Raw genomic sequence first — 9,492 nt, 5'->3', positions numbered from 1 at the left:
CATGAGTGCTTTTATGCTGAGCTGAAGGGGACGCTCAGTTTTTAAATGAGGAATTGGCAGAGAAAGAGTAATATATGCTATGATATGAATTATCTGAATGAAATTCCTTGAGTTTTCATAAACATTCTGTGGAACTTCACATAAACGACTTGGCAAGCTCATAGGTCAAGTGCCTGTGTGTTTTGTTTTTCGTCTCAAGGGCCGTGATGTTGGATTAGACATCTCCTGTAAGTGGACATTTTGTCTTTCTCTTAAATATCGGTAGCAGATCTAAAGAGATTTGTGGCAGAAATTCCTCCTCCTAGTGTGTATATGTATAGCACCAGTAAAATGAAGCTCTGTCCCAGTGGAGTCTTCTGGCATGCTATTATTCATAACAATTACAGAGCTTTGGTAAATTTGTACATTTATCTCCAGCTTGTAGTACTATGTTTCTCGTGCTTACAGACCTTCAGAGTTAAGCTCTGAATAAGATATTACTGACATTCCCAAAACACAAAACATCTCCAAGACGGAAGTAGTCTGCAGTGCTGGATGATGTTACAGAAAATCTTTTAAAAATGCTTCAGAAATCTGAAGGAGCCAAACTGCACCTTTGTGATGACATAAATGTAAAGCTTTCTTTCCATGTTGCTTTGTGAAAAATCAAGAACTCCCATACAGTTCACCTTATGGTTACTTTTATTGTAAATTTGAAACTCAGGCTGTGTTCAGAGCTGCTGAGAGGACTGGGCTGGGTTTGGGAGCTTTGCAGATTGCACTAAATCAATTGTGCAGGTCCCTCAAATACTAGGAGCACGATCAGTGACTTGTGTCACAGCTATTCCCATTCTTAGCAAAGGAATGAGGAAGTGAATCTTCCAGGTGCTTGCTGTCTGCTTTAATTATATCCTGTACTTTTATACTCCAGCATCTCTGTTGCTTTTCAGAGACACAAAGTCTACAAAATATTAAAAAAAAAAAAAAAAGTAACTTTCTGATGATGACGTATTAACAAAAGCCCTTATTTAAACCAAGATTGTGTGCTGTAACCCTTGGTTTTGTCAGATTTGTATTAATAAGCCTTAATGATGAATCTCATTGAGTTCTCCACCCATATCCTTGCTCTCAGCCTCAAGGGATGCATTTAAGCTTGGCCTGGGTGTTCTGTCTCTATTTGGATTATGTTGAGGGGTGCTGCTACCCCACCTCTATTCCTGAGTTGTTTGGCTTTCCTGGAGCTGGGTTATCTTATGGCCTGATGTTCACTGGGCTGGTGCTGGGACCTGTTGGCATCACAGCCCTGCACACCCTTAGAGAGTAGCACCAGTCCTGCTGTCCCTGAAGTTTGTAGTGATCTAATCTCCATGGCCATTTACCTGATCCTTTCTGAAGAAGGGGAGCTTCTGCAATCTTGGTACTGTCCTAAATGGCTTCAAATGTGTGTGGGTTTATCTCAGTTACAAGTATTGCACTTGAATGTTTGGATTGATGACACTAAACATAGCTCTGATGGAAGGGCATTGGTTGAAGTTCATGTTTGTCCTGTGCATCTAGTTAAAACGTCAGAGAGAGAGAGAGAGAGAGAATCATCCCTAGGAAAAAGCTATTTTATTGTCCTTCTCTGCACTCTGGAGAGGTTATTCCTCACAACGGTGGCAGCTGCTGAGTATTGCTGGGTGTCTGGGGGGACCACGGAGAAGTGAGAATAAGTCCATCTAATGTTTCACCTCTGCTGAGGCATGTCTTGTTTGTCCTGTCTGCTCGTGCTGTGAACTCTTCTAAATCAGGGCAGTCTCTCCCTGTGCTTTTGTTGTAGTTCTTAATTGCGTTTTGGGGAAAACAGGGCTTTTAGTCACAAATGCAATGATGAATAGCTGTTTTGGCTTAAAATTGCATATGCTGATAATATGATAAATTAGCTGTGTATGCATGGAAAGAGGCGAGGGTTCTTATGCCCAGTGTTCGTCGTTGCTGCTATTATAAAATGTCAAGGCTTTTTGTTTGTCTGTTTTTAATTTTTTCAGGGAAGGTTCATCTTTACTCATATTTTTAAATATTTTTGAGAGGTCCAAGTGTTGTTTGAATGAAATGTTCAGAATGATACATGAATGCCAGTAGTTCAGTTTACTCTGAATTTCAAAATAGAAGGCTTAAATAAAATTGATTTTAAGGATTCTGAACTCCTAAAATTGAGATGTCTGCTGCCGTTTCCAGCCAGACTTGTAACTTGCTTTCTGTCTTAATTTTGAATTTTCTAGATAATCTTTTTTTTTAGGAGAGGGTAGAGGGTATGGGAAAGGAAAGACACCTAAACAAGTATTAGGTCTGTTAGAAATACGCAACTGTCTCCTTTTTCTTCCAGCGAAGTTGGTAAGAATAGTTTAAAACTTACTGCAAAATTCATTTAGTAAATCATTTTTTATAATTCTGATGTACACAAATACGTATGTATATCATATGATATATGTGTATATTCAAAAAAAAAAAACTTCTGAAAAAACTGCTTCTGTTTCCATGTGCCCAGGCATGACATCTATTACTTTAGTTCTTAGATGCTGTATCTCTGAATTCCTTTTGTTCTGTCCTCTTCAGCTCGTGCTTGGGAGGAGGATATTGGTTGGCTAAGACATAATCAGTGCAGAACTGTGGCAGTTCAAACAAAGTGGGAAGAGAGTGAGAGCAGATGTTATATAAGCGTATGGGTGAATGGTGAGACTGAGGTAAGGTCCTGTAGGAAGCTGTCTTATCTTTTGCTGTTGTGGTGCTGGGCCCCTTCCCTTGGGCCGGGTGAATTCGTAATGGCTGATAAAATAGTTCAGTGTTCTGGCAGCACAGCTTGGACAAAAGCACAGCATCCTTGGCCTTCCCTTGCCCTTCCTGTGCCAGCACTCCTCCTGGAGGCTTGGTGCAATCAGGCAATGTCCCACACACTGGTGGTTGGGGCAGGGGTGGTGCTTCATAGAATCACAAGGTTGGAAACGACCTGCAAGATCATCTAGTCCAACTGCCTTCCCATTCCTATTAGTACCGCAAGCACTAACCCATATCTCGTAGCTCCTCATCCAGACGCCTCTTGAACACTGCCAGGGATGGCTACTCCACCTCCCTGGGCAGCCATTCCAGTGCCAGACAACTCTCTGAGAGAAAAAGTTTCTCCTAATGTCCAACCTAAACCTCCTCTGGTACAACTTCTGGCCATTTCCTCAGATCCTACTATTTGCCTGGGAGAAGAGGCCAGACCCTTTTTCATCACAACCTGCCTTCAGGAAGTTGTAAAGTGCAATGAGGTCTCCCCTGAACCTCCTTTTCTCCAGACTGAACAATCCCAGCTCTCTCAGTCGCTCCTCATAAGACGTGTGCTCCAGACCCCTCACCAGTTTCATTGCCCTTCTCTGGACTCGTTCCAGGGCCTCAATGTCTTTCTTGTAGTGAGGGGCCTAAAACTGAACACAGTACTTGAGATGCAGCCTCACCAGTGCTGAGTACAGGGGGACGATTACCTCCCTGTTCCTGCTGGCCACACTATTTCTAATGCAGGCCAGGATGCCATTGGCCTTCCTGGCCACATGCTTGCTGCATGAACCAAGCAGACTGTGAGCAGGTCCAGGAGCAAGACTGCAAGACATGGTCATAGGGTCATACTTTTCCTTCTCTTTCCAGCATGCCTAAATAGGTGGGAAACAGCTTGTTCACTAGTACAGAAGTGCAGAAAAGTAGTTATTCTGCTCTTGGGCAGATCCTGTTCTGGCAGAGTTGAGCTGACTGCTGGTAATTAGGAACCAGAAAACCCAGTTCTCTCAGGGCGGGTTTTCAGTGACTGTGAAATTCCAGCATGCCAGTGGAATGTGTTTTACCAGCTGAGCATCTTCCTTTAAAACCCTGCAGTGCCTCCAGGCTGATCAATTTTATCCCTGGGATAAGCTGTGTGTGTGTCTGTGGGTAATCAGTGTTTGTAACCCTTCCCATGACAGCAGCTCGCGGTCAGGAAGCTGGCCATATTCTGTGTCTGAATGTCCTCAGGTCCTTGCTGTCCCTGCTATAAAAGATCCTCTCTGCACAATAAATAACCAGACAAAAAAAAAAAAAATCAATTTCTGTAACATATGTTGGTCAATTGAGCCAACTTTGCCCTGAAAAGTCAAATCTCCAGAAGGGACACGTTGCTTTTGATATATTCTGCCAGCATGCAATAAAATGCTTTGTCCAGATTTATTTAAATGTTGGCTGGGATTGCCTAGAGCAGGGCTTTTTGACTTTGCTCTTATAGCAGGAACTCTACTTTCTGGAGCCCTTTAAATGCTTTCAATGATTTTTCTATTAAAAGGGTTGACAAAAACAAGGAGTGTAGGAGTGGAAGGAATCTCCAGGTACATGTTCTGCCCACTGACGTTGGAAAGAAAACCTCATGCATTTCATAAATTGTAGGAAATATCCAAATAATTTTCTAGGATGGTATCTCTGATAAAGCAGATTTTATTCACAATTGCAATGGTGGGCCTCCTGCAAGCAGGAGACACACAGAAAACAGAGTTACATCTTTTATTCCCTATTCCCTTATCTCTTACTCCCCTCCTTCCTCATTGGCTGAGTACTTCAGGTTCACAATCTTCTTGACGCTTCACTAAACATGGAAACACTGGACAAACATTTTTGCTGCATAAGCATAAATCTGTAGTTAATTGAATTATCCTATTCCACACCTGATCATTATTCTGCGGATATCTGCTTGTCCTTCTTTCTACAAAGATAAGCTTGGGAGAGAGACGGGAGTATCCTGGTGCCTGCCTTCACACCCCAACCTTCTCATGGAGTGAGACAGCTTGGCCTTGTGTAGAGGCCCTAACTTCTTTGATGTTTGCTAAATCTTTCTTTTGCTGAGAGTTTCTTATCCTAACAGAACAGCTCTATAGTATGTTTTCTAATCCCTAACACACTATACACACATTGTTTGGAGCATTTAACAACTATTACAGTTTTGCAAGAAAGAATTAATCACATAATTCAGTAATAACGTTTCTAAAACATGCCACTAACATATATAGTATTTTACTTCTTAGATCCACTATTTCTAAGGATAAGTTACAGAATACAAATGCATTATGTTCTACTTCTTCAAACCAACTGCTACTTTTTAATATCAAATGCAGAAACAACATTCCATTCCCACATAAATGGATCAGTATTTTATTGGCATATTAATTGAGGTTTTGTCTCTAGTAGCCCAGTGAGAAGGCTAACGTTTATTTCCGGCCCAAATGCATTTATAGTCAACTTATAACGATGTGTTCTTGGGCTAGCATTTTCCCTTAGCTGAAGTTGCTTGTCTGTTCTTTTGTTATTTGCTGTTTCTAGGAGTATTTTGCCCTTTTTTTCCCAACTGCAGTGCTTAGCAGTATTTCCTAAATTGCCGTCTCAAGACAGCGTTACTCTGCTGCTGCTGAAGGAGGAGATGCTGCTTTGCTGCTTCTTTTGTCAGCCCCAGCTGCAGCAGCAGCATGAGCTGTGTCAGCTCCCAGTGCTCAGCCTAAGTGAGGCGCTAGGAACATGCGGAGGGCAGGATGGCCCCTCTGGTGGCAAGCTGCTCTTAGAGCAGATAGAACACTGAATCTGCAGCCCTAGCTTCAGTTCTGCTGGCTAACTAAGCAAAGGTTTGGCTTTGTTTCCCACCCCTTTCACGTAGCAGGTTTTCTGTGATGTATGCCTACGGCTCTTTTTTTTTTTTTTTTTGCTGACTTTTGTTGAAATTCATCCTGAACTTTGTGAGCAGAGCTGTACGCAGTATTTCTGAGGCAGTCTTACCCATGTTTTGTACAATGCCTCAAAATCTGCCCTTTCTCTCTCCTTGGGAATACACCAACAAATTCCTCCTATGACCACGCTTGTGTCTGTAGCAGAAGGTAGACTTCCACCTTAGGCAGCACTGATGCATAAGGCATGACCTTTATTTCCCCTTACTGCTACGGAGATCCTCTGATTCAGAGCTCCTTGTGGTTTTTACAGCATTATCTCAACCAACCTGGTTAGTGCTGTGTGATTTGCTTTGTGTGATGTGAGGTACTTCCAGAAAGCCTAGAGCTTAGGGAATCCAAATGAGGGAAGAGATGCATTGTTAGTTATGCAGTGTACAATCCAGGCACTGCTGTCAGTGACTTGACAGAATAGGGATTCAATAAAGACAGTTTGTCCTTCAGCACCACGTCTGGCTGACTCGGGACCTCACAAAAAACAAATCTGATGTCTAATAACTGTGGAATGTGTGATTAGTCCCTAATTTCAATAGGAAAATAGGAAAACAGTGAGGAGATAAAAAGGAGTGGGAAGTAGAAAACTCCAAACATAGAATGTTTATACGTGACTTAATTTCAGCCAAGCTTATGTTTTACCTTGGTGAAAGAAAAAGCTTGGCCACTCCATCCAGCCACGTAAGGAGCTAGGAAATGCATGAAATAAATTTGACCTGAAGAAGCAAGAAAGGGGGTGTGGTCTCCTGCCATAAATAAGTAATTAATAGCTATTGTCTTGCATTTGACAACAGTGGCAGCTACTTAATTAGATGCTAAAAATATCCCAGCCCATCTCTGTGAGGTACGTCTGTGCATGATGAAGAGATAACTGGTGCTTCATCCTTTGTACAGGATGTAAGAAATGAAGGGCTAATGTCTGAGCTAAGTATTGGCTGCTTCCTTGCTGCAGAGGCTCTGCATCCCCAGCCTCTGACTCATTCTGAGGCACTGCATTTTCAGCTGAGTGCAGTCCCTTCCACACTCCTCTGTCAAAATTACACTCTGACTTTGCAGAAGGCTTGCTTTCAGGGTAGCTTCTTTTTCTGGTGTTCTTTTTATTTAAACAGGAAGGGGTGAAGCAGGACTACAGATCAATGGCTGTATTGAAGTATAATTGCATGGTACTGCCCTCTGTACAATTTGTACAAAATCTTGAGCAGAGGACTGTCTTGGGTTGCTGGCATAAATAGGAAACCACAGTCAAGATTTGCCTTTCAAAAAGGAGAGAAAACAAAAATAAAGTAGGAGGTGGGGTTGCAGTGGGGATCTCAGTCGAAGCCAATGCACAGGCACCTTAATTTTTTTGCACCTTAATGGTTTAATGGTTCCTTCTGACAGCATGTTGCTGGTGTAATATTTTTCAGCACAATCCAGCAGATGGTGTTAGATGGCTATTTAATGACTAGCATGGGACTGAAAGATCTTGGTGTTGGAGCTGGAAGGCTGTGGGAAAAAATACACTTTTGCAGGGGTGTTCAGTGAATTTGAAAACTGGGATGAGCTTCTGCTTTAAGTATCTGCATGTATGATTTCAGCTTACTACTAGTTGGGGGAAGGGGAACTTCATAGCTGTAGTACTCTACCAAAAGTGAAATGTGTGACATGTATCCTTATTCCACCAGGGGCTTAAGTGTGTTTAACTCCAGAGCAGCAATGTGAAAATAATCCTAACTCTTATTGGATACACTGAACTTGAGTGATTTCAAAGTTATTTTTCCTTTCCTTTTTTTTTTCTTCTTTATTTTATTATGCTTATTTCTTGCTTGCCCATGCAGAGGGAGAGGTATAAATTCTCTGCAGTGCACTGCTGTGGCAGAAGAAATTCCAAAAACTCACTGTGCATACAAATGCAAGAAGTGTGGTGGAATGAATAAAATATAAGCTCAGCAAGTTATACACAGTCCAGTCAGGCTAAAAGATCATATAATTATAGAATGGCTTGGATTGTAGAAATCTCAAAGATCAACCAGTTCCAATCACCTTCTGCAGGTAGGATTGCCAACCACTAAATCAGGCACCAGATCAGGCTGCTCATGGCCCAATCCAACCTTGAACTTGAACTTCTCTGGGGATGGAGCAGCCTTTTTCAGCACCTCATCATCTTCTGAGTGGAAAAAAAAAAAATTCTACCTGACATCTAATATAAATTTCTCGTCTTTTAGTTTGAAACAGTTTCCCCCTGTCCCATCATTACTGTATAATCATAGAATGGTTTGGGTTGGAAGGGACCTCGAGGATCATCAAGTCCCAACTACCCCCTGCCACAGTTGCTAGACAAGTACTGGGTGAGACTGCCCAGGGCCCCATCCCAACCTGGCCTTAAGCAACTCCAGGGGTGGGATATCTACAACCCTTCTGGCTAACTTGTTTCAGCACCTCACATCTCAGTAGAGAACTTCCCCTGACATCTAATTGAAATCTCCCTTGTCCTATCACTATCTACTTATGTAAAATGTTGATTTTCTTCATGTTTATCACTCCCTTCAAACATTAGAAGGCCTCAATGAGGTCTCCCCACAGCCTTCTCTTTTCCAGGCTGAACAAGTCCAGTTCCTTCAGCCTGTCTTCATAGAGGAGGTGCTTCAGCCCTTGGATCATCTTTGTGGCCCTCCTCTACCTTCTCCAAAAGCTCCACATCTTTCCTGTGTTTGAAGCCCCAGACTTGGATGCAGCATTCCAGCTGGGCTTCACAAGGGCAGAATAGAGGGGGACAGTCACTTCTCTTGCCATGCTGGGTATCCTTCCTCTGAGAGGGCCCAGGATACCATTGGCTTTCTGGGCTGCAAGCACACACTGCTGGCTCATGTTCAGTTTTTTATCAACCAGGACCTCTAAGTCCTTCTTAGCAGGGCTACTCTCAAGGAGTTCTTTTCCCATTTTGTAAACATATCTGGCATTACCTTGACCCAGCTGCAAAATCTTGCTCTTTGCTTTGTTCACTCTTATTAGGTTCAGACAGGCCTGTCTTTTGAGTTTATCATGGTTCCTCTGGGTGGCATCCTTTCCTTCTACTATATATATATATATATCAATTGCACCACTCAACTTGGTGTCACCAGCAAACTTGCTGAGGGTGGCCTTCTCTTCTCCAAGCTGAACAAGCTCAGCTCCCTTGGCCTGTCTTCATAGGAGAGGTGCTCCAGCCCTCTGATCATCTTTGTGGCCCTCCTCTGGACCTGTTCCAAAAGATCCACAACTTTCTTCAACTGGGAGCCCAGACCTAGGCAAAGTACTCCAGATGGGGCCTCACAAGGGCAGAGTGGAGGGTTCCAATGACCTTCCTCTCTCTACTAGCCCACCCTCCTTTTGATGCAGCCCAGGATACTGTTGGCCTTCTGAGCTGCAGAGCACACGCTTGTGAGATGAAATCAGTCTGTTTTTCATTAGCAGATGGGATGAGTGTTTTTGTCTTGGTCATATTCGTAGACAACAACTTTTGTCTACGTTGCTGGCCTGAACCATAAGGATGATAATATTGTTGGTGGAAATTTGCAAGTGTGGAGCAATTAATGCCTCTGGCTGTGGGGGAAAAAAAAAAAAATCAGCCAGATAAATATACAGATATGTGCAGGCTATCATTTATTATTCCCTAGGAAAGATCTTGGGGTCATTGTGGGCATTTCATAAATTGTCTAGTTAGTGCACAGGAGCTAGAAAGTAAGTAATTGTAGGAAAAGATAGACCCTAAAATATCCATTCTGTTACAATGCAAGTGGATGTTGTCACC

The sequence above is a fragment of the Phasianus colchicus genome, chromosome 1, assembly GCF_987193195.1.
Source record: "Phasianus colchicus chromosome 1, bPhaCol1.hap1.1, whole genome shotgun sequence".
Taxonomy (NCBI): domain Eukaryota; kingdom Metazoa; phylum Chordata; class Aves; order Galliformes; family Phasianidae; genus Phasianus; species Phasianus colchicus.
This window is presented reverse-complemented; position numbering follows the sequence as displayed.